The 27,642-nt window shown below is 30.0% G+C and overlaps 1 protein-coding gene across 2 annotated transcripts in view; it reads left to right on the top strand.

Moving 5' to 3' along the window:
- Window positions 1–27,642, top strand: part of LOC145246763 (matrix metalloproteinase-14-like) — an 819,041-nt gene that overhangs the window by 473,703 nt on the left and 317,696 nt on the right. The gene's annotated exons all lie outside the window — the stretch shown is intronic.

The following is a 27,642-nucleotide window of genomic DNA, read 5'->3' as shown; positions in this document are numbered from 1 at the left end:
GCTTATGTAACCATATAAAGTTGAAAACATTACTAGTCTAAAAAATTCCAGAATGTTTATTCCAGATGTTTAATATAATGTTTACAATCTAATCAATCTGTCTTACTTATATCAAGCGTCGAACCACACGGGTTCTACCTTTCAAATACTTCGGTTACACTTAGGATACGATGTTTAATCTTTATATTCAAATATAACCTTACCATTTCTTTTATTTATTCTTACATGGTAAGGCACTTATTAATATTTTATTCACTTATTTTAAATTGAATTACTTAATAAAACACTTTTTCTCTCACCTTTCTCCGTAATGTTAGTTGAAAATCAATCTCTAATTCTATGCTTACTTATTTACAATAGTGCAAACCTTTATTTACATATGATACTTAATATTCTAATCTATGCAGAGGGCGGGAACAAACCTACAATGTATAAACCCCTCACACATCTTTAATATAATACTTCCCGTCCTGCTCTAAGGATGCGGATAGATTTATGCACGGGCTTTTAGCCTTCTGAAAGGATCACCCTGTTAATATTTTCTCTATCAGTTTCCTCAATCTTTTAACTGAAATCAAGCATTAGTCCACCACCTCGCATGAGAATATTTTCGCTCTGGCAAACATTATGGATTTAGTCAATGCCGTTCTACTGCAACAGTCATCTCTGGATGTATACACTGCAGTGGATGAGGCGGTGAAGCCAGGACTGTGCCCCTTAATACATTTAAGGGAGTTTACAAAGTATGCCATGACGGCATGCTAATGAAATAAAACATAGAGTATAACTGGATGAATACTAAATATACTATATATTTCTTAGAAAATAAGCCCATCCAGTAGGTCACTGATATATGTTCAGTCAATTATACAAATATTAATGCGAGAGTGGCTTAAGGAGTTATCCTTGAACCATTATGATTCCTGATATTCATTAAAGACATTCATGATAATCTTGTGTACAAGATGAGTATATTTGCTGATGGTCCAACTCTCTATAACATTCACGGGAGAATAAGACAAGCGATGAAGTGCAGTGCGAACGTTAGGATACTTTGTAAAATGTTATGCAATATTATGTTTTAGCAATTACAAAAATGCCACCGAAACGTATGGAATTCTTCAAACAGCTTTGTCACGTTCTTGCATGGATGAGGCAAGAGTCTTTAAATGACATAAGAGATTCAAGAAAGGCAGAAATTATGTAAGGGATAATGAGAGGGGTTTGAGGAGTAAGGAAGTAAAAAAAAAAGTGTTTGTTTGAGCAAATAAAGAATTCCATTGATATGCACCGTCGTGGGTTTATAGAGACAATAAGTACACAGTTTAATGTCAGTGTGGGAACTGTCCACACACTTGTTCTCGAGGAACTGAAGATGCGGAAGATTTGCGCGAAGTTTGTCCAAAGGATTCTCAAGGAAGATACAAAAAAAGTTCTCATGACAGTAGGACAGTTCTTAACCCTCCCTATCGGCCAGATTTTACTTCCCGTAACTTTTGATACATCCTTAAGCTCAAGGAAAACCTTAAATCCGGTCGTTATGAGGTGATTAAAAGATGAAGGAAGCTGTAACGAGAGTCATTAATATGACATAACATAACACAAACATACTTCCATGCGGCTTTCCAGAAGTTGTTGGAACAGAACAATAACTAAATTGCCATCGGTAGAGATTACTCCGATGTGGACGAGAATGTTAAGTGTGTACTCTCAATAAAAGTGCTCATACAAAAGATTGGAAACTTATTGAAGGCATCTCGTACACACACACATACGCACACACACACACGCGCGCGCACACACACACCCACACACACACGCACATATATATATATATATGTATATATATATGTATATATATATATATATACCCCAAAATATATTGTTATTTTTAGGTTTAAATAAAGTGGTCAAAGTGGTGGTTGCACATTAATAGTTTATATCTCTCGAGGGTATTCTGTTCAACTTTCACTTAACAGATTTAAATGGCAGGGCGTTTCATTAGATGTGCCTATTTCGCAAGTAGTGGATAATAAATATTTTATAATTACAAGTCGACATTACTGTGCACGTATCTAGACAAGAGTTCACGTCATTTCGCATGTCTCGCCTAACGTTAAAAAAACATGTTTATCGCGCAATATAGAGTTTCAATAAAGAGAACAAATTATTTATTATAAAATTAAAACGAATAAATAAACCTCGAATGGAGAAAATAGGTCGTGGTGTTTCCTTAGTGTTTTTGATTTTGTTGTTTTATTATTTCTATGAGTGTTCACTTTAAATGATTACAAACTCCGGGATCATGTAAAATAGAACAATGTCCTTAAAAATAAATACTTGACTACTAAACAAGTATGAAAATAAAACGAACTACTTTGGAGATGCAACGTTTTTTTTAATTCAAACATTAAATATCAATTAAAGTTTGAAGTCCCTTTTAGCTTAATGACCTGAAAAAAGAAACAACTTCCTTCATTAGGATCTTCGCACTTGGACAAAAATTTCTTTCAAAATAAGACTTGTGCTTTAGTTGACCTTTCACGTGTTGTTATAATTGGAAGTGACTTGTACTGTATGAAGTGCTACTCGAAATAATTATCGAAATTGCCTTCTATATAAAAAAAGTATTACAACACTTCATTTGTTTGATTATTTCTTATTTAGCTGGAATCTTCATGGTTGCACACTATTTTTACTTACTATGAATTAAATACTTATTTAAAAAACAATGCCGTAACATATTTACGTATATTGATGCAGTGTCATTAAACTATACCGAAATGCAATTCATGTTATTTAATATACTTCCTAAAATATTAGTAGAACCAGAATTTTTAAAAGTTCGTGGAATTTAGATATACATTCAGTACTACAACTTATTGAATATGTTAATTGGGTGCAGGGGACCATTTTTATAATGTTATCAATCCCACAAAAAAACCCGTCTGAATTTCTTATAGTATACAGTCGCTGTAGAGACATTTCAACTATTAAAAACACAAGGTGTAAACACACGCCTATATATATATATATATATATATATATATATATATATATATATATATATATGCATATATATACATATATATATATGTATATATAATACATACAGTATGAAAATATCGATTGCAAAACCCGATAAATATCATTTTTACACTGTTGAGTTTAAACTACTCAGCTATTTACATGGACAACTTTACTATATACATTTTTAAAAGCTATTTTGTGAAAATCAGTTTATTTGCAATATACTCCCTTAAGATACTGGGAAAATTACAAACTTTGAGTCTTAAGTTTAGTAGAAGAATAATTACTCGCAGTTAGTCAGAAGTAAAAATAAAACAAATTAAATAATAATAATTCTATACATAGACAAAAAACATTCTGAGAAAAGCATAAAGTAGAAAAATAATATGACCATGCCATTCATTGACTACAAAAGACATACGATAACATCCATCAAACATGACAAATGGAAAGCTCGAGAATGTACGAAATGGCAGATAAAGTTATTAATCTGATTGAAAAAGCGATTAGATCATTGGGATTTGAAATGACATCTGAAAATAATACATGATAGAAATACATAGGAACATTTTCGAAGGAGATTGCCTGTCATCACAAAATTTTAGCATAGCAAATCATGCATCTTAAACATTAATAAAGAAAATGCAAGACAGGATACACGTTTACTAATACAGTCGAAAGAATGAAACACACAATATATATGGAACATCTTTAACTCCTCGCAAATCACAAAAAAAGAACTTAAGACTCTAATAAACACAACCGGAAACTTTAGTCAGTGTGTCCGAATAGAATTTGGAATGGAAAGCGGTTATAAGAAATGAAAAAATAAGAGGCAACAGAAAGTAGCAAACATACATCTAAGCGGAAATGAGGAGAAATTGCTCATATGATAGCCAAAATATTAAGGAATTTAGGAAGCAGACACTATAAAATCTGTAGACATCATAAGGATAGGTGTAAAAGAATAAAAAATGTATAAAGCCGTGACCAATATAAAAAGTAAAAGGATCTGTTAAAAAATGGAAGTTAGGGATATAAACTATGACCATACATAATGCATTACAGCCTAAAACTTCTTGTGACCGACTGTGCATGAAAGCTTGAGACGGAGGAACCGTACTTATGAGACTGCATGCATGCCACGAACTTAGTGAATAAAATATATAACGGAGAAAACAGAAAGACTTATCACGGAAGCAAGAGACATCTTAAAATGAACAAGCCTAACCAAAGAGAGCCGCGAGAGAAGACAAGAAAAAATGATATGATAAACAGCTACAAGTATTATTTATAAGAAAGGCTTGGTAATGCCTACGAAAATGGCACCTAAACAACGAAAACTGATCACTAATAAAGCTGCACAAGATAACACGATTTGAACAAATCATATCAAAGCAAAGGTGTACATCATACAAAAAACAGTAAATACAGACTCTGTGAATAAAGGTAAAGAAACATGTAACATTAACTACATGATACGTGAATGCCGCAAACTAGCCTCAAAATTAGAGAAAACACTTGATAATCTTAAAAGGTGCAATCACCAATACACATATCACAAGCACGAACCAGTAGAGATCCTTTAACGTATAAATCATAAAATCCCATTGAATATGGACATAAACACAGACAAAAATAAATACAAGGACACCAGTGCCATAATAGTTACCAAAAACGAGAGTGATCCGAGATTATAAAATTTGGTGTGCCAGCATATCACAGGATGGACATAAAAATGACGGAGAAGCGAAGAAAATACACAGATCTGGTAATAAAGCTTAATAAATACTGAGGATAAAGAAAGGCAGTTAACCACCACTAATGGTAGAAGCATTATAACCATTCTTGAAGATTTCGAAAAAAGAATGGAAAAACTAAAATCTAGGGGATGGCAGATACAATGCCACGAATATCAATAATGAAAATGGTGGAAACATTACGAAAACTCTTGAAGGCGGAGATAATTACACGAGATAAAAACGCCAACAGCCATATAAATACTTCAATAAAATTATAAGAAAAAGATAAAGGGACACTATATTGAACAATGAAAACTGTAAATGTATAATCCTAACACCCCCCTACAAGATTATCGTGGCGGTATATACTAAACCATACTTAATAGTCAATAAGAGTAGGCTCTTTCACTAGGGGTTGAAATGTAGTTGGCAACCACATAAGCGTCTTCAAAGGTTCGACTGCTCTAGTTGGCTTCTGGTTACAACTTTCTTTCCTCGTTTTTTATCCTTTTTGACATTCTTCGATGTTTTACTGTGCTACACGTTGGTGTCGAAACTTGTTTGAGGATTTCCAACTTACAATTATATAGTTTGGATTTACGTGATTCTATGTTGTGTTTGTCTTTTATTTTTGTTCTGTTATAGCTTGCTAGCCCCTGTATTTCATATGTATTTGTTTACGCGTTTAAGAGTTATCCCCAATATATCAACGGATTCATTATTGTTATCGGGTGTATCTTCTCAAGATTTCTTCTCCACTCATTTCAAAAATGTTTCCAGGATTGTTTCGCTTGATACTCTTATTGGTGGTGTTATCTTTACTTTCATCATCGTTTTATCCCTTTGAGCTTTCTGACCAGTGGTGGGTATTTTGTTAATTTGACTTTCTTTATGCTTGATATACTTTAAGATTTTTGCATAAATTTGATTCGCATCTCTATCTCTTTTAACCTGCGTCCTGCTAGAACGACGAATCTTACATGATTTTTCCTTCTAGTTAAGTATAATGAAATATGGTTTCCTCGCTTGGATGTTTTATGAGTTTATACTGCCAGGTCCCATAAGATTCCAAGTGCTACTGCACGTTTCCGTTTCCAAAGCTACAATTTATTTCTAGTCTAAGGTTAAAATTTATTGCTATTTTTATTGTTTATATTTTTGTTTCTTATATTGTGTTTCCTTTATATCTATACTGATCACTTTCATACATGTTGCCATAATGGTTCCTATTCTGCACACATTAACATGTTATTATTATGTGTGCATTCTATTTGTAAGGTTTTGAATAACCTATAAAGCGGTTTTAATATATTTCAATGCCAATTTTGTGCGAGTGATTAGTTGCTGACGATATTAAGATGGTTTTACTCCATTTTCAGTTTAAAGCATATAGTTATAGAGCAGCATATTTTAAATTATGTAACATTTTTCTATTTTTAAATGTATTATAATTATCAGTGACTTGATAGTTTATATCAATAATATACCCCCCAATTTACAGGATTTAAAAAAAATATGTTTGATACATATATATATATATATATAAATATAAAAAAACATTATTTTTTCACCAACCCTATATATATATATATATATATATATATATATATATATATATATATATATATATATATATATAGGGTTGGTGAAAAAATAATGTTTTTTTCAACGTTCAGCTTATATACTTCATATATATATATATATATATATATATATATATATATATGTGTATATGTATGTATGTGTGTGTGTATATATATATATTTAGACAGCATTTTCTCATTTAGATAAATATTATTGAATAGCACGGAATTATTCTGTTTTACAATTTTCCTTTTTATCTTCTCCAATCTCCGATTATTCCTTTTTGTGTTCTTGCGGACTATTCTGAGATTGCAGAAGATAAAGAGGAAAATTGCAAAACAGAATTATTCCATGCTATTCAATAATATTTGTCTAATATATATATATATATATATATATATATATATATATAATTAATATATATATATATATAAACATATACATATAAATATATATATATACTTTCAGTACAAATGCAGATACTTTCACTACACCGATGAAGACTGAAGGATCGGTGGAAAATTATGTATCTGTAAAAAAGTGTTTTTAATTTTTTTCATAATATTATTGTGTATTCCTGAACGTCGCCAATTTAAACCGAATAAGTAAAAGTTATAAGCTGTTATACTTTTCGTATTCTGTTTTATACATTTCCATTTATAAATATATATATATATATATATATATATATATATATATATATATATATATATAAGTATATGTGTTGAAAACAATTATGGCATCTAAATTTCTCCTCCAAAATATGTTTTTCTAAGTATATTGCAATGTAATTTGTTAACGTTATAAATGGTTGCTGCTGTTGTACGAGCTGCACGATGTGTTTGCTTAAGAACCGGAAAAATACATAGCTGCGGAAAATTCAAATGCGATATTCATATTCAGAACACACTGGCACCTATAAAAACAAGCCACAATATACACCGCCCATAAAAAATAAATGACTCCTCAAAATATTGGCCATAAAGAGGGTGTTTATTTTACGTTAAATTTCTATAGAAATGTTATCCCCACTTTTTGAAAAAAATGTGCTAACTTTCAGGCAAATGTCACATAGCCCACTACACAATTCCTGTCATTAGCTTTCCAAGGAGCCTTCATTTATGAAATTCTGCTTAATAGTTGCTGAGATTTTGAAGTCATAGAAATGCTCAAAAAGGCTGTATATCTACATATTGATATATCTATACTCCAAGTCATATTGAATATTAAAATGCTCATATCTTCCGTTTTATTGGACGAAACTACATGGAAATTTGCAGGATTTTGAAAATTATAAAGCTTATTTTATTGTCTAAATTTAATGCCAGATGGTAAAAAGAACGTATATTTAAAATTCAATAAAATATGCTTAAATGTGCCTACATTTCTATATATAGTTTGCTGGCATGCTTATCCCCCTAAATTTATCGGATGCATGCTTCGGTTTTCTCCCCTACATTTGTCTTTTTTGCTGGTTCAGTTGTGCCCCCTGTCGTTTTGCCAGGCCACTAATATATATATATATATATATATATATATATATATATATATATATATATATATATATATATATATATATATATTACATTTTTTAATTCCTGGACATGCTTGTTTAAACAAAGTATCAAACCAGTGAGGAAAGGATGAACATGCGACTTGCATGCAGGTTGTTCATTTGAATAGTATTTATGTGTGATTTAGAAGTAACATTAATTGTTTGTGACAGCAATTCTGCTGCATTTTTTGACACTCCTCATATATACTTAAAAGCTTTTTGTGTACGTGACTAATTTAGTATTCGTCTACCTTAAGCAGTCTGACGGATTCAGATGCTGATTGATTGAACGTTCTGTTTGCTGCCAAGATTTCGCAATAATTCCCTGTCTAATTGTCTTAACGCCATCAAACCTTAAGATGCTTAAGATAATGTCAAACTGTCACAACGAAATTGCTATTCAAAATTTAGATGAATAAACTTCTCCAAACAACATGCCAATCAATATACACCGATTGAAAACTATCGTGAATTACCCTTTTTTATTCATAATTATTTAATTAGTAGAATATCTGATTAGCCATCGGGAACGTAGGTATCAGAGAATTTAGATTTTTCTCAAACACTATGATGTTAGATTTATTATTACACATAATTAGAAATATATACTTGTGGGACACGTGTAGTGGCAAGGCTTTGTAAACAAAAACATTTTTTGATAACCCATATTTAATTATTATTAACTTAACAAATAGTGCTTACTATAAAGCAATGTTACACAGGAACAAACCATATATTTTCCAGTGACACTCATTATTCGTTACTTTCGTTAATATATATATATATATATATATATATATATATATATATATATATATATATATATATATATTCCCAATGTTGTGTACACTTATATTCTATTAGTGTTTATCATATTGTGTTATCATTTTAGAATCATAAACGTAATAAAATATCACATACTAAAAATATAAATATGATAAGTATTTAAGAGATGAGACCGTAAAATCAAAATGAAAATGAAAACTTGGCCGGCGTTTGTAATATTCTATGTTAAAAATTAAAACAATGGCTCATCACTATAAATAGGAACGACTACAGAAAATGAAAAACTAATTTGACAATTCTTTTGTCGATACATCTATACAGTAATAATATAAATGCTTATTTAGAGTCCCTATTTTATAACTTTTTTTCAGCAACAAAAAAAAAAACAGCCCAAGACGAATAATTTATATTATATAATATATCTCTGCAATTCAGAATTAAAAGACCAAATTCGGAATCATTAAACATAATGTATTCATTATTTAGAGGGGAAAAAACTTTATGATGAATTATAAGAAGATAGAAATTTCAAAAATGCATAGCTATCAATTTTACCAACTAAAAGTTAAATGAATTATTGTCGTTCCTTGTAAGATTTTTGATTACCTCATCTTATCTAAAAAAAATTAACATAAAGATAAACTTACATATTTACAAATTCAAATAAAACAAGCAAGATATTTGAAATAATGAAAATAATTTCAGCTATTTCAGATGGTAAAACGAATAATAAAATATTGTCAGCATGATTCCTTTACAAAATATATAAACAAACATCGTTGCGCTGAAATAGATAGCAGTCGTTCTATTTCTATTTATTACGAATGTCGACTAAATTTTTCTGATGGCTATCTAAGACATCACGTCATATTTGATTGATGACACCTCCACTTATACGAAACTTATTTGAACTGAATCAAATTATTCACACGTTGCCTCACATAAAAAAATAATAGTTGAGGACTAATAGATTATTAATGCATTTCTACACAAAGATTTATTAATCTGGAATAGTTTGGAGCCATGATTTAATATACGGTTTTGCTTTTAACTTTTCGAAACACTGTTCATGCTAAACATATAGGCACCCTTGATTTACGTAAGGACTATTGATAATTTATGAGAATAAATTGATATACCAATCACAGGAGATTAATTATCTTATATCTATGATAAACTAAGCTGGATGGCCGGCGTTCCCCGGGTGATTGTAGGTGAATGTTGATCAAAAACGTGGTAGTAGACAGGCAGGCTCAAACCCGTACTGCGAAGGAGGAAAAAAACTGAAAAAAGTGACACGTTTGGTGTTGCGCCCATCGCCAAGCCGAATATGACGAATATTTAAATTAAATCTAGTCAATCGAAAAGAGGGGATCACTTTCGAAAACATCGGTGAAAAAATTGGCCTTTCCCTGTAGCAAAAAAAACAGTTGAGGGTAAAGGAATTAATGTTGTTAACCAATTTTTCGATATTTCTCATCCGAAGGGTAAACCTTCAAAGGAATCCTGATCCTGTGAAAATCTATCCACCCTGTCCAAAGTTTCAGGCATATTTACATACATACATACATACATACATGCATACATACATACATACATACATACATGCATGCATACATACATACACACATGCATGCATACATACATTTAAACAGACTATAGATTACATGAAAATTAGTATATTTTTTTATAGTTTCGAAACAAAAACAAACCCGAATTCTCTCTCTCTCTATCTCTCTCTCTCTCTCTATATATATATATATATATATATATATATATATATATATATATATATATATACATATATGTGTATGCGTGTGTGTCTGTGTGTGTGGTGTATTCGTGAAGTTCTTCAACATTTGAACTAAAAAAGGAACAGGAGGCACTTTTGGAACGACTCTGCTATATATATATAGATACATATATATATATATATATATATATATATATATATATATATATATATATATATATAACGACACGCCTATTTTAAAAACCGCCATCCAAAATTCCATGCACGATCATCATTTATCGCTGGAAAAAAGTGCATTATTCGCGGTACAATCTATGAAGAACAAAATGTAGCTCGATTTAATTATATCACTCTAGTTTTCCTAGTTCCTAAACTTGTTTTTTAAACAAGAATGTTTTACTTTTGTAAATTATCCAGTCAATCTTTGTTTCCCTTTCTCTCTTTTTGTTTCTCTCTCTTCTTGAATATATATATATATATATATATATATATATATATATATATATTTGTTGTAAATATAACATACTAACATACATATTTTTGTCGAAATTCCATTAAATGTGTCGTTTAGCCAAGTGAATAGTTATGTACTTTTTCCCAAAGTCTATCCGTGATTTTTATGTTTGGATTTGTGTTTCCTGTTTTGATACTACTTAGTGCGTATCAAAAGTCCATAAGATAATTATTTATCTCATATTATATAAGATTTTATGCGCATTTAGCTATTATTTACTCATCATTACATAACATTTCATTTCTACCATTTTAGTTTTTCATTATTTTACAGTTGCTTTTACCAGGCTTTCGGTGTACAGAGATTTTGCACGAACACATTGAGTTAAAGCAGCATAATTCAACTGTCAAATGCTTGTGCATATTTGCAAAAAGGCCACAAAAATCTATACAAATATTTCATGTCATATGGAGATGACGGCTGCAAGCCCCATTTCAAAGTTTCCCTATAGTGACATAAAATGACGTCGAGTAACTGGAAAACATAAACTAAACATTGCAAATGTCCATTCAATTATGTCTGTTTTTTTTCTATATGGTACAAGCGACAAATGTCCAAAAGTCTATTCATGCAAAATATGATTTCTTTTCAAGATATTTCTGGGACATCACAACAGGAACTGTCTTTTACATTTTGGGGTGGGGGTAATTCAAGAAAAGCTGCATGAATATGTAGTATGACAAGTAAAAATTGAAAGGACATCTTTGTTAGTAAACGTATTCAGAAAAACGGAGGCTTACTAGATGACATCGTATAAAAATAAGCATCACAAAGTTTGGAAAACAAAGAAAACGTGAATGCATATCCTAAAACTATACACTTATAAGATTCAGCATTTTGAGCAGACCGATATATCATATAGGAGTTTGGGCGCCCGACGTTGCCTGGTCGTAAAATATGCTTATATATATATAGATCTTTTAATTCATGCAGGCTTCGTATAAATTGTTACAGAGTACAATTTTCTAATGATTATTACATGTAATATGTTGCACAATATGTACTAGTAATTTCAAAACTAAAAATATTATTTAGGTGACTTAAGCTAGAATCGAAACAAAACCTAAAATTTATAAAGTATTGTTTAACTTGAGCTATCATCGACTGAATAAGAAATATCAAACCATTGGAGATTAAATATATAAACCTCTACATATTTATATGCGCATGCGTGCAAAAAGAGATCAAGTCGACTTACTCCTGCTAAATAACAATTTCTTTACATTTTGACTCCTTAACAAATAGTTTTACCGGATAAAAATCCTTTAAAAAATTGTTTATACTTTATCGTCATTTACATGTCAAGTACTCATTTGAACTCCAATCTATGCCCCTCCCGCCAAACTTTCAAGAAACGCAGTCGTCTAGCTTAGACCCCTATCAATAATTTTCCCCAATATTTATCTATGCATAAACCTAAACATAGATTCCATGAAGAAAGCTTCTTTCCTAGAACAGCACGCTTGTGGAACTCTGATCCGTTGTCCTGCTTTCTAACTTACTATAATTTTGTTTTCATCAATTCCAGCATAAAACAATTCTTGATGAGCCATTCCATTAAGTAATCCAATTCCATAAATTTCCACTATAAACGATTGGTTCAATATTGTCTTCTCGTGCCTTATCCTAGTGTGGCCTCGGGGCCTTGATTAAGTAGTGACCCCTATGTAAAAATGATATATGAATTTGTAAATTTTACCTAAAATAGTTGTTTATTTTCAATAGAATTTTAGTTTGAATATTAAATAAGTCATACAAACTTTTTATATTGAGAAACATAAGAAAATGATAAATAGTAGGGTGTAAACAGTTACTTGAAAAATTGGAATAAAATCTGTGTGGTTGCGATGATACACACACACCCATATATATATATATATATATATATATATATATATATATATATATATATATATATATATTAAGTGAAATTGCCTTTCTGCGTGTGTCTGTGTCTAAATTTCTCTACCAAATTACGGTGTCAATTTTAAGTCTACAGACTCGATATAATGTGTCAATTATAAATTGAGATAATGTAGTCAATTCTAAATAGTAAATCGTAAGCGTGCAAAGAATAGTACGGGCTTATAGTTTTCTTTGCTATGAAAATCAATACAGACATGATTAAGGAAATTTTACTTGTTTGGTCTGCGTTCTAAATATTGATTATCAATATATATTTGATCTGCGTTCTTTAATGTTTTTAACCCGGATTTACTGGGTCATCCGAAATGTTTTAGGCTTTTTTTTAAATATGAATATTAGCATTTATTGGCGTCACAACTAATGTCAAAAACAAAGTTATAATGAAAATTCTTGCACATTGCGTGCGTTTTAAGACTTAGCAAAAATTTCGTAAATGCGAATTGATTCTATCAAATGAAATACATGCATCTCAACTAATAATAAATTCGAAGTGTATTAGATTCACAATTCATTTTCTACATGTTCGTATTATAGTGTATAATTTTCACATCGTTTTTTTTTTCAGGCAGCCTTTTAATTTTTAAAAAACATTTGACAAGCATATTATTATATAGTCAATCTTAACCAACCCGTGAAATTTAGTAATTAATTATGAGTACGTATGTATATTACACAATCAGATAATTATAGCTTCGTTAGTATTTTAATATTTCTCAGTTTCTGCAGAATCGGTAAAAGTGTGAGACGCTCCGTTTGATAATAGGTAGACGTCGGTGGATTTGAAACATATCTATATTGAGAAAGGACAACTCCAGTGATATCCTCATGGATAAATTAAATATATTTTTTCATGTTCCCAATAAATAAACTATGTACAAAAAGAGTTTTTTTCTAAAGAAAAATAGAATAACTGATTCGTAATATTACGATTACTGATGTAATATTTTTGAGCTAATGAGAGTCAGATTCTGTTTTCCACCTCATTCTATGAACTTATGATATTACCGTAAATATAGTTTGCCCTTTTATTTTTTTAGAAAACAATCATATGTTTTAAGGAATCATTTAAATATTGGGGCATTCTGTAACGTCCGTACAATCACATAATATGAATAGTTTAATACATGCGTTGCATTTTGGCATGTAAAATACAATTAATAAACTGTATTTTACATAAAAAAAATATCATACTGAGAGCCAATTATACTTCTTGGTGCTCTTATGATAACGAAAATGTGTGTATATATTCTTTATTCTTCTATTATTTTATGTTACGTACGTGAAATTTTAACATAATAGTATGAACATAGCTGCGGTCAGTTTGCATAACAGTACAAAAATGTACTCATTAAAGATGAACCCATTTATAGTGTTTTTTTATTTTCACTGTGTTAACAAATTTAATTGTGGGAGTATCTTAAGATAATTTGCATCAATCACCTTAAAACTTTTAAAGAATAAAGTCGGGAAATGAAATCGTACTCGACTGATACTACAATCCATAAATGAAAACAGATTTAGAAAATGAAAGATGTTCTGATGCTGATATCAAAAATTATTTAAAAGGTTTCATTTTTTTTTTACAAATAGATTTGTTAAAATTCAATTATATTAACTGAACACACAATATTCCAACCAAGTTACAATCATCCATGAATAACTAAGTGATTTTGGTAACTCTGTATTAATAAAAAAAATAATGTATTTTTATATAATTAATGCAGGATGCTCATTTCGAATATGATAAACTTCGGATTATGCAGCAGAAATATACTAACAAACTGTCGACTTATCTTATCGGTAGTAAATAAGAACCTTCGCAATATTTATATGATATGAGGAGAAATTCCATCACCCAGCTGCTTTATCCCACGTACCATTCTCGTCAATATAACTGAAAAATAAATTAATCGGTAAGTCTTTCTTGGAAAACAATGATTTCAGAAATATAACAAGACATATTTACAAAAACTATTGCAAATGTAGATAGGTAGTTTAGTTTCTGTGCACATATAGTTAATGATATAGATAAAGTTATAATTGTTTAGGAACATTGAGAGAAAAGAGTAGTTGACTGCGTATGTATTATCTGACTTGGATATGATCACATTCATAAATATATATCTCCGCGTGACGTAGAGATAAATCAAGTTCAAATTATAGAACGAGCCAAGAAAAATATACCATCAAATATTGACAGATCTGTAATCCCAATTCGTGAATAAATTTATATATATATATATATATATATATATATATATATATATATATATATATAGATATATAGATATATAGATAGATATAGATATAGATATACATGTATATATTTAGCACTGAGGCAGAAAAAACTATTATTCCAGTTCAATGTAATAATTATAACTGAAGCTATAGAAACAAAGTAAAACGTAAAGAGAAATAATTTACCCTTTTAAGTGGCAAACATTTCGAAAAATGTTACATTTCGTTGCGGAAAATCACACAAGTTGCTATTTTATGTAAATAATAATAATCAGATATTAGTTAGTGAATAGTATATTTTATAAGACTATGAATATTTGTAAGTATGTCTGTATTTGCTTTTTGCCGACAATGGAAGTGTAATAACATTTTAACCGGTTGTGCATATCGTAATTTCAAAAATCTAGAATAGAATTCTTTCAAATTGCCTCATAATTTTACATGCATACATTTTACATTTAATATTAGTTAGAGTGATATATACCAATAAACATACGTTTTGAGCTTTATTATTGAAACATTTTGCAGCATTATTTTTAATTATTTTATTCTTTAATCTTAACAATAAATACTGGAACTTCATCACAGATTCCAACGGATTTTTTTTGCAAATTCAATAATAATAATAATAATAATAATAATAATAATAATAATAATAATAATAATAATAATAATAATAATACAAATAATAATAATAATAATAATAATAATAATAATAATAATAATAATAATAATAATAATGACCAAAACATAGTCTACTAGAATATTAGTCATAGTTGTGTTAGTATCCTCATAGAATTTTGATACGCCTCTGAAATGTCGTTGTGAAGCCATAACTCACATTACTATAGTAATACAACGTAAAGAATAATATTTGATTTGCTTATTTTACAGTAAGCAATTATAAAAAATGTATCCGATGTATATATCATTAAAAAGAGAAGCATTGCAAAGAAAATGAACGAATGGAGATATATACAGTAGCTACACAGTATGCATATTATCATCCAATATCAGAAAAGTGTCATATATAAGGAAACACTTGTTTTCTTTGTTTCGTAATTTGTTAAGTTCGGCTTCGAAGTAAATGCACAAAATATGTCTCTTTCGTACAAAACAATGTCCCGATTTTGAATGGCACTTAATTGTCAATAAATCTATTGTTTCACTCGTTCTATACCGACGGCACTTACATGTTGGGCAGATAAAAATATACTTATAAAACTAGATAATATCATTTATGTAAGAAAAATAAATGGTCACATATATGCGCATTATATACATATATGCGCATTATATACATATATATATATATATATATATATATATATATATATATGTGTGTGTATGTATATAATGCGCATATATGTGACCATTTATTTTTTCTTATATAAATGATATTATCTAGTTTTATAAGTATATTTTTATCTGCCCAACATGTAAGTTTATCGACTTCTGTGCATTATATATATATATATATATATATATATATATATATATATATATATATATATATATATATAATGCCCAGAAGTCTATACATATGTGTATGCACGTCTTCACATGCGGAGATATAAATTTATATATATATATATATATATATATATATATATATATATATATGTATATATACATATATATTTGTATACATATATGCATACAAATATATACATATATATATAGGTTACATATATATCTGTATATATGTGCTTTCTCACATATTTAAAAGGTTATGTTCGTGCAATGACTCATGCAAAAAGCACTTATGTTGAGAAGCTGAAAAGACAAGTAATGTCAAATGTATTTTCAAGTTATGCGATATTCAGGAAATGCAAGTGCATTCTTCGATTCACATAGTTCCTACGATAAAATAATTTAAATGTATAACAATGTCATTATTATCCCAAATAAACGGTAACGAACTTAAGGTGAAAATGACTATATTTTAAGGAAAGCGAATAAAAATGTAAGTAGGGGACGCTTATGTGAAACGTTGTGAGGAAACATAAGTCAAAATAACATGTGCCGACATGAGCTTAAGAGGAAACTAATCAGTTTTCAAATCTATGAGTAAAAGCAATGAAAATATATATGAACGGATTTAATCAGGTTTCGAATTTATGTATAAAATAGCAAAATGATCAAAAACGTATGTTAATGAAACTAATCGTGTGCAAATTTAACTATTCTGTTTTTTTTTGTTTTTTGAAAAACAAAAGTAGTTATAATATGAAACGTGAGTAAAACGTATTTTAGGGAGTGCCATTTTTGTAATCTCTGTTATGTAATGAAAGACTTTTACTTAATTGTCGTTGGGTTTCTCATTCATATATATATATATATATATATATATATATATATATATATATATATATATATATATATATATATATATACTAGCAAAAATACCCGTCGTTGACTGGGTTCAAAAACAGCCTACGGAAAATGGACTCTGATTTATGAAAGTATGATAGGTTATGAAAGGGAAGAGTTGTAGGTAAAGAGATAGCTTCGAATTTGGGGGTATCAAAACCAAAGAACAATATGATGAAAGTAAAAATGAAATAGATAAACCCCATAATTTATTATACCATACCTGTTCACACTGAAATATTTATCACAATATTCTGTGGATATATATATATAAAAAACTGGTTAAACTTTGTGACATATTTCCATTCTATGGAGGTCAGGCGGAACCAACACCCCATAATTTTATTATACCATATTTCTTCAATAATTCACTGAAAAAATTAGGAATGCATACAGAACAAAGCACATCATTAACTGTAGTTGATATATTAATAATAACAAAGTGCCCTTCCAAAATCCACATATCTAATGTCGGATTATACAGCATTCCATGCACTAGTTGCTATCGACTTTATGTATGAGAAACCCGACGAGATGTAAGTAAAGACTTACAGAACATAAAAGAAAATTAAAAAAATGTCTTCTTAACGCACGTTTAAAAACATGTTTCAAATATTAATTACTCCATTGATTTTACAAAGGCCATAATAGTAACATTTGGACAGGATACATCTTTACGAAGACTAATTGAGTCGTCACTAATCATTAATTTCGATACTATCAAGCAACGAAATGAGTTTTACAATCTAGAAATAAATAATTTACTAAGGAGCACGATTTGAAACCCGATTAGTTTCATTCACGTACGTGTGTGATCATTTTGCTTATTTTATAACAAGATGGGAAACCTAAACAGTTTCGTTCACATGCAGTGTTAATCGTTTTTCTATTTTTTAGTACATAGATTTGAACCTTAGTTTTGTCTTTAATATATTCCTCTACTAATGTTATTAATTTTTAATTTTTTACTTACGTTTCCTAATTATATTTTGCAAACCCCTTCCCCACTTACATATATGTACATAAAATATACAAATATATATACATATACAAATATACAAAGGTATATATATATATATATATATATATATTTATATACACACATATATGGTTGTGTGTGTACATATATAAATATATATATATATATGTACATACCTAATATATAAATATATATATTTACATACCTAAATATATATATATATATATATATATATATATATATATATATATATATATATATACAGGTTTCTACGCATGTACGCGTGTGTGCCAATGATGATACTTATGTTTACATTTAAGGACGACTATAAAGTTTTTTTGCAGAACACTTGATCGCAAGACTAGGGCTCCTATTAATTTCCACCTGACGCAGGAAATTAGCCCCACAGGGCAAGGCCCATGCAATTAACCGATCACATTTACGCCCATCTCATCCTTAACATGACGGAAATGCATGCATTTCCCTTATTATACTAGCATCATCCAGGATCCTGATGATCAGACCGGAATTTTAGATTAACAGACTTGTCGGCTTATTGAGTTTTCAATGTCGTTAGTGTTGGCTTTCATTGCAAATCCACAATCCCCTATAGACGATTTGTGGTTCAGTTAACAATATCATCGGGATCAACTAAGTTATACCAGCGCAGCATGTGAATGAAAGGCATGGCATCTTCAGATATATTGTCGATTCCACTTTCTAGTGTAGAGACATAAGGATTTCATAACGTAGAAGTTCTAAACATACGATACCTTGCGTAAAACACCATTGAAATTATATTATATGATGCTCTGTTGTTTTGATGCCTCTTTACTCTGTAGTTGTGTGGCTTACTTACAATGGACATCTAATTAAATTGAATTATACTGTTAATTTACAGTGTAAGTTCACGTTCGATTTTTCTAAGAAATATGCACATTTTTAATGTGTTGATATTCACTGTAAATGATATGGAATTCAGGGAGGTATACAAAAGACAACTACAAAGGTAAGATGAAAGCAAATTAGTGAAACAACAGTAGAGTTGCATCAATGGAAGTATCCCCTTTCATAGTATCATCTGAGTGAAAATATACGCCTTTGAAATCAAGGCATAGTGAAGTAAGACAAAAGTTTCATGTTTAAACCGTTTGATGACCATGTTTCTTAAATATTGCTCTACATGTCGACTGCCTACATTTATATTTTATGATATAATTCTAAATCACGCAATACGTGTTAATTTTAATCTTCGATCAATTAATTAAAAACTTTACCTTCATTACAACTTACAACATTACAAGTAGTGTTCATTTGCTCATACAAGATTTTTACATATGGATTCATCTTTGAAACTTCAAACAGTACACTTATAAAATGTCCTGATGCTGTTGATTCTAATGCGGTTGATCGAACTTTCGTAATATTTTTACAGACCCTTAAGAGCCAGCATGTTCTCGTATAGTAATATATTATACAATTTTATAAATATTAATCTTATATATATATATATATATAAATTATAACTGTGTGTGCAATATTTCTTTTTACTAGGTATTCCATTTTACCAAATTGATTGTGTATTTTGATATGAATTTGTATATGAATAACTTAACTACCCTAAACAATTTTATTAATACACCATAGGTGAGAATAGCGCAGGGAGCGATGGTAGAACATAGAACAAAGCGAGTGAAAAATGTAGTGAGATTATTATTTCTAATAAGTTAAAATGAAAGTTGCGAGGCACATTCGGATTGGATTTTATGAAAAATGTCGTTGTCGTAAAATCGAATATTAAAATACAATTTTGTTGGATTTTACATAAAGTTTTGTACTTCAATTGTGCTATAAATATAATTCGATTGAATTTTATGAGATAGTACTCGTCGTTAACTAAAAAAAAGGATAAAAATATCAATAAGCCGGATGTTACGAAAAGTGTCTTCGTCGTTATATGGAAAGAGTAAAACACAATTCATCCGAATTTTATGAAATGTATCGGCTTTGTTAAGAGGGACATTTAAGTACGATCTGGTAGAATTTTATGGAAAGTGCAGTAATCGTAAAATTGAACGATTTATATTAAATTTGAGTGAATCTTTTGAAACTTGCGTTGTTTCTGAGATAAAAGTTACAATTCGATCCGGTTGGTTAAGATTTAGAAACAATCGTAATTCTAGTAAGCAGAAATTGAAATGGAGGTGATTAAGTTTTGATTACATTTTTGCAATCAGAGTAGTTTCAAAATTCGATTGGTTGGACCAGGGAACCATAACAGTGCGCTTGTTGTTTAATAAGAAATTTTCGTCTCGCATGTTAAACATAAAGTAATTGGTAATTTACTCTAGGACCTGCCAATATTCCTCCGGAGGCTTGATTCGACTCGAGGGCTGTAGGTTGCCGAGACCTTATTTGGCATTTGGATATATTGTCAATTATAGAATGTGTGACAATATGTTTTTTCTCATGAATTCTGCAAGCAATTCTAAGTACTTATTATCGCGGTGAGTTTATACAATTCGGAAAATTAAAACATAAACTCGTAAATGTAGAAAATAAGTCTTAATTTTGTAGCATATTTCTGATGATACATATGAACTAAAAAAACAATACATAAATCAGGGATTCTAAGGTACAATATATAGAGATTGTGTTAATAGAAAATACATTAAACGTATTATTCGTTGCAATTTTACACTATCACCATTTAAAAAAATATACGTTGCTTTACTTCGGTCATATTTGTTTCTAACACGTTTCTACAATGTAAAATGCATTCTTCGCTTTTATAGACGTATACTTACCCTACACATGCAATAAATTTAAATCATAACTACGATAAAATACATCGTATTTGATAATCACATATCTTGGACCCATGACACATAACCAACATTTATTACAAGCCTTAATCTTTCTAAGCTAACAATATATTTTCAACGTCCGTAATTCGAACATAATAACATGTTAACAAATTTTAAATAAACATTAAATTCCCAGCAAGAAAATATATATGACATCGAAATCAAGAGTTTCTTTGGCGAATGTTCGAAATATGATAGATTGGCCTTTATTTTATCCCATTAATGAAATACGTTTAAACTGTTTACAAGGAAGGTGCTAGATTTTCTTAGAAAGTAATTTCAAATCTATGTGATACCAGCAGTTAAAACCTAGGCAGAATGTCTCAGAAATGCTGCAATTTTTATATCTATTCTGGCAAAAATATCGTAGACGTGTGATCAGTACAAATTTTCACAGTTGAGAAAAACGATGCATGTGTGAAGTATCGTCGAAAAGAATAATGATAACACATTTTAATAAGTTTCTTACTGAAATATTATGTTTTGTATTTATTCTATGTGTTGTATTTTTGAAGTACAACGGCATTGACTGTTTATGTAAATACAGAAGTTGATTTCGTCACCTATGATGAACAGCGCAAAGATACATATCTAGATATCTATAAAAGTGAATGTGGATGTCTGTATGTGTGTCTGTCTGTGTACATTTCCCTACGCAATAACTCTGCCAATTTTTAGTCTATAGACTCGAAATTTGATACACTGTATATATTACTATATACATTAATTAATATTTATTATACAACATACACCTCCAAACACCCGGGCTGAAATTCTAGTATATATATATATATATATATATATATATATATATATATATATATATATATATATATATTTATATATATATATTTATATATATATATATATATATATATATATAAAGGTAGGTAGGTAGATAGATGTACATAAATACATAACCATTTATCTATTTCTCTCTTTCGTCCTATATATCTCTATATATATGTATATATAAATATATGACTAGAGAGAGAGAGAGAGAGAGAGAGTAAGATAGATAAAAATATGAACATACGTAAATAGGCAGATATACACATCTTTATCTTTTATCAGATATATCTCTACTACACTAAGTAAAAATGCACACGTAGATGCAATTGATTTTGATTAATAATATATACTTACTTGAGAGGATTGTTTCATAAATAAAGGCTTCTATTGTTATTCCGCTAAAACAAAGCAGAAGGTACATACTCATTTCCTATGATGGCTAAACTTTATGTATTGATGAGCTGAAAGTTTATTGTGTTTTGACAGATATTGACGGTTTGAAACTGGAACAACTCACTTATATCATCCACGTTCGTCAGAACCAGAGATGCCCATAATATAAGATATTGTGCTTAGTAGTTAAGTAGTTGCTTTACTTATGCCTGATACGTACGTGCAATCTATTAGCAGTATGCCGATATACAATGCAAATTAACCCACAGAAAAAAAAAAACAGTCATATTTCAATCCAAATAATCTTTTCGACAACTTTCTCAAAAGTTGAACAATGTTATTTTCTTGAAGGCTGGGTTTATTTAATGATGTCGTGTGTGACTGTTCAAAAGTTGATCTATTAACTGCAACTTCGCCGATATATATATATGTTTATTGATTCGTCACGAGAGATTAAGTTAAATTGCACTTCCCATTTAGAAAGCGTTCGTCAGAATGGGACATTTTAGTGTTCTATATAAACTTCGGGGATTTGATACGAGTAATAAAGTTCCTGATATAATTAGTTGTTATTCGTTATTGTTGCGAGTAACTCTAGATCACGCCCCTTCATTTCCTAACTTTATGCAATAACTTACACTGTTTCCTCTGCATATAAATTACTTTCCTATGTATAGTATAAAGAAGATTAACGTACATTCTGGATTTACCACAATAATCCTGTATTTGTTTTCCCCTGTGATCATTGACACATTCAGCTAATATAGAATTTGACCTGGGTTTGTTATTGATTGTGGTAAGGAAAAACATGTTTCATTTACTCCTATTATAAGCCAGCTAGTGGATTTCAATCATACGTTTATTAATACTTTCCTGATATTTTTATTAGTGTCTGAAGCATTCTTAATCTTATTTCTATTAAATTTATTACTCGTTCTGCTTCACGTAAATCCGTTCTCTTTATATTGAATTTATATGATATTTTTCTTTAACTCAACAAATCTATTTTCATATGCATTATGGCGTACTGTTTCAAAATATAGGCGAGTGAAGCTCTCTCCGATTTTTGAGTTCTTGATAAAGTGTAAAAATCTATTTGGATTATGATTTGCTCCATATTTTTATAGTAAGCTTCCCTTACTCAGTCTATTTTATAAACACTATTATACTTTCGTCAAGAATGAGAGTTCAATAGAAACGTTGTTTTAATTTTAATAAAATAAAATACGCATCAAGTGCGCGTGAAACCAAATCACAACGTAATATTAGGAAAATAAACAAATAATTTACTTGTTTGAAATTCATCACAAATATATTTCTGAGGTAGACTCTATACTCAGTGTGGTGTTTTGTTTCTTGTTTTCCTTTTGCTCTTCCTTGCCATGTTGTAAATTTGGAGAAAGAAGTCTGTATAGATCCGCGCGTTGTATCTGGCGGTTGTATTTTGAAATGTTTGAACTGTGCGTAGGTAACGCGAGAATAACGTCCAGAATGAGAGTTCAATAGAAACGTGGTTTTAATTTGAATAAAATAAAATCCGTATCAAGTGCGCGTGAAACCAAATCACAACGTAATATAAGGAAAATAAACAAATATTTTACTTGTTTGAAATTTATCACAAATATAGTTCAGAGGTAGACTCTATACTCAGTGTGGTGTTTTGTTTCTTGTTTTCCTTTTCTTATTCCTTGCCATGTTGCAAATTTGGAGAAAGAAGTCTGTATAGAGCCGCGCGTTGTATCTGGCGGTTGTCTTTTAAATGTTTGGACTGTGCGTATGTAACGAGAGAATAACGTCAAGAATGATGTTTTGGTTCATGTAACCTCCGACCTTCTTCAGGTGTATATTGTCGAACTGGGGAATGTTTCTCTCGAATTTGGACAGAATTTCGAGCGGAACCTTTATTTACTTTACGGGTGTAGCATGGTCTTGTTCCGTCATCCATGACGGGGTAGAGGTCCTAATTAATTCGCTATTGTAATATTCGGTCTCCAACACTGAGGATTGAACCTTCAACTTTCAGGAGAATATCACTTTTTACAATTCATTTTTCCAAGTACTTTACCCACTGCGCCCCTGGTCATAGCAAAAACCTATACCTGCTGTCATAAATATATCGTTCCGCTCGGAATTCCGACCAAATTCCGAGTTCGACAGAAACATTTCCGAGTCTGACAAGATATACATGAAGAAGATCGGAGGGTTTTTTTTTTTTTTTTTACACAGTGATCACCACTTATCAAGGCCCGGAAGCCACTCAGGGATAAGGGTTATTGCAAGTACATCACGTTAGTGAGGAGATTTTATGAAGTGTTTAATTAGGGGGGCGGTTCATTAGGAATTTGTTAACATTAGACTTGAAGACATCCAAGTTGTAGTCCGGAGGGAAGCAGGCAGACGGAACAGAGTTCCACAGGCGTGCAGTTCTAAGAAAGAAGCTTTGCTCATGAAATCCGCGTTTTGATTTAGGCACAGATATAGAGTGGGGGAAATTTTTCACAGTGGATTCAGCTAGACGGGTGATTTTCGTGAAAGTTTGGCGAGGGGGGACCAGGGATTGGAGTTCAGACGAGCACCTGCCATGAAAATAACGATAAAACAAGAATAGGCTCGCAACGTCTCTTCTGTGGGAGAGGGGTTGCAGGGTAGAGAAAAGGGCATCCCCCACTAAACCACGAAGTCTATTTTGTACTCTGTCAAGGCATGATAGGCTGTTTTTGGCAGCTCCTGCCCAGATATGGCAACAGTATTCCATCCTTGGGCGTACTTGGCTTTTATATAGATAGAGAATTGAATCAGTAGTGAGATATCTTCTGGAGCGGTAGAAGGATCCCACCATCTTTCCTGCGACCTTGGCAACAGACTTGATGTACGTGTTCCATTTCAGATCAGGAGTAAAGGTCAACCCCAGAAGCTTGTCAAAACACGGGGCCTCACCCAGACGAGAGCCATCCATCACAATTGATGCCAGCTGGGGATCAGAGCGTTGATGATGTAAGGATAGGAGTTTGGTTTTAGATGCATTAAAGGTAACTAGCCACATCTTCCCCCACTGAACCACGCGCTCGAGATCAGAAACTTTGTGAAAAGCACACTCAAGTTAAGAGTAGTAGACCGATGAATCCAAAGAATTACATTATTCGTATTTGATTTTTAATAGGCATATTTTCATTTCCTCTTTTTTTTATATAAATGTATGCGCATGTATTGCTATGCTTCTCCCAGTTTAATTCTCTATTTCTATACGTTTCTATTCTCTCTTTGGTTACTTTGATATATTTTATTTTGTTTAATGGCCTAGCACATTATATTGTATTTTGGAAAACAGATGGTGCAACCTTCAATATATATATATATATATATATATATATATATATATATATATATATATATATATATATATACATATATTGAAGGTTGCAACATCTATATATATATATATATATATATATATATATATATATATATATATATATATATATATATATATCCGGGTGTTTTTCTTAGTGTAAAACCTCCAGCAAATCGCTAATGAATCGACCATGAAGTTTCCCATCATACTCCTTCTTCTTTCGTGTTTCTGTATTTTGTGCCGTACGTCCTTTGCTCTCTCTAGTTCGTTCACTTGAATTTTGTCAAACTTTTTTTCACATTTATTTACAGTTATGCTTGCAATTAGAAATGCACAGTTTCAAACTCTTTTCCCCTGTTACGCATCGGTACTTTTTAACTTTTACATATAACCGAACGACATCACTTTTGGGGGTAAAAAAGCTTCATGTACTGGCATAGATTTTTATTGTCGTTGTGCCCATATTGTTAGTCGTTTTATTTATATTAAATGATATTCGGCGCATATCAAAAGATAACTTCTGCCTATGTTTGCTGCAGACTTTTCTCATTCAGTATGGACCTAAGAAATAACCGCATCTATTTCTTGTATGCTTTTTACATTTTTTTCTTTTATTTCAGTTTTCATATAACTATTGAATAAGAAAAATACATATTACCATTTCATTTACAATTTTCCAATAAATAGTTTTATTCATACAATTTCAACATTTTCTCTCGTTTTTTATTTCAGGGCACCACACTACTTCCTGCCAAATTGTATATTTGTCATTATTGAACATGTCGACATTTCATCATAAGCATACTTTTTGGTTATCTTTCAGATGCAAGGTTCATTGTTTACTTGCGGTTTTAACGATGTAAGATTCCGTTGTACGGAAGACCAAATCGGCCAAAATGTTTATGATGTTTTTATTGGCGCTTTCCTTCGTATTTTTAGTAACATTTTTTTGCACCATTTACAAGTTCTTTTTACAAATAATTTTTTTAATACTGTAATAGTAAAATAAAGATACATTTATTAATTATACGGAAAAAGTATCTCGTAATGTTTTCACACGAGATTTTTTTCCTGTTGATTTCTCTTTTTTTTTAATATTAAAATTGATTTAAAGTGATTTTCAAGCCTTTAACATGACGGAGTTTATAATGAAAACCAAATTACCGTTAAAATTAAAATAATCTTTATTAGAAATTTGTAACAAAATAACAAAATTATAAAACTATTAGATTAAAATTGAGAACTTTTAATTAAACAACGTGAACATTTTATAATGAGTGTTTTCATGAAATGTATTTTTAATAATAAAAAAAGTGAACTTTTTTTACTTAAACTTCATAAAAAAAACATATCCAATATAGAATTTTACTAAAATAATTTTACTATTACAGTATTAAAAAATATTTGTAAAAAAAAAAAAAACTTGTAAATGGTGCAAAAAAATGTTATTAAAAAATACGAAGAAAAGCGCCAATAAAAACATCGTAGACGTATATTATCATTTAAACAGTATATCAATTTAAATATTTAAATTCAGTAAATAAATTTAAATATTTAAATTATGGCCGATTTTGTCTTCCGTACAACGGAATCTTACATCGTTACAATCACAAGTAAACAAGGAACCTTTCATCTGAAAGATAACCGCATACTTTTTGGTTTTCACTCTTTATATATAGTCGGTTATAACTGTTTCATTCCAGTACTTATTTTTCTTTGTATTACACATATTTATATTTCATAATAAAAACGATTAAC

This window comes from Euprymna scolopes, chromosome 24, assembly GCF_053919585.1.
Source record: "Euprymna scolopes isolate OS-2025 chromosome 24, ASM5391958v1, whole genome shotgun sequence".
In the NCBI taxonomy this organism is placed as follows: Eukaryota; Metazoa; Mollusca; class Cephalopoda; order Sepiida; family Sepiolidae; genus Euprymna; species Euprymna scolopes.
Note: the sequence above shows the minus strand (reverse complement) of the source record. Positions and strands in the feature narration are given on the sequence as shown.